This window comes from Anastrepha obliqua, chromosome 1 (assembly GCF_027943255.1).
Source record: "Anastrepha obliqua isolate idAnaObli1 chromosome 1, idAnaObli1_1.0, whole genome shotgun sequence".
Taxonomy (NCBI): domain Eukaryota; kingdom Metazoa; phylum Arthropoda; class Insecta; order Diptera; family Tephritidae; genus Anastrepha; species Anastrepha obliqua.
Window position 1 is genome coordinate 50449715 of NC_072892.1, and position 691 is coordinate 50450405.

General features: G+C 33.1%; 1 non-coding gene across 1 annotated transcript; it reads right to left on the bottom strand.

Annotated features, from left to right (window-relative positions):
* Positions 1–392: 392 nt before the first annotated feature.
* Trnat-agu (transfer RNA threonine (anticodon AGU)) lies at positions 393–466 on the bottom strand. The gene has a single exon. It is a non-coding gene; the product is annotated as a tRNA-Thr (tRNA).
* Positions 467–691: the final 225 nt, after the last annotated feature.

The following is a 691-nucleotide window of genomic DNA, read 5'->3' on the forward strand; positions in this document are numbered from 1 at the left end:
AGTTCATACAGCTCAAATTTTGCTTGAAAGCTTGACATTTTTTCACCAGCCTTTAAATTGTCGACTCATTAGGCTGAATATTTCCACCAAAAAATTCACGAATTTTGCGATATGTTTTTTAACCATTCTCGACCATTTTCATAATAAGTTCCAATAATTTTAACGCGTTGTTCTATCGGGTAAAATTGTATATCTGTCTACTTGACAAATGCCAAAAATGACATAAAAAAATGTACTGCCTAGGAATTATTCACTATTGACATCTAGGCAACACTTTTGAAAGACTCTTTATTTCGAGCTGTTCATTTTATTTTGGAATAAAAATAGTGAATTAATAAATCAAATTTAATATTAAATTTAAAAAAAAAACTTGAATGGACAAAGGTTCCACAAGGCCCCGGCGAGATTCGAACTCACGATCTCCTGTTTACTAGACAGGCGCTTTAACCAACTAAGCCACGGCGCCTTTTGGGGACGTTTCGACCAATAAAGAAATCAAAATATTAGCTAATAATAATTCGTTATCTTTAAACAATTTTTGGTCTTACCATATTCACAACAATAAATGCGTTCGATGTGAGATAAGACTAAGTAGAATAGAAACGCCTATTTATAGCGGCACACATACAAACATACACAAGCATATATGTACAATGACCACGAGAGATTCAAGTAAATACATTTTCGCGTC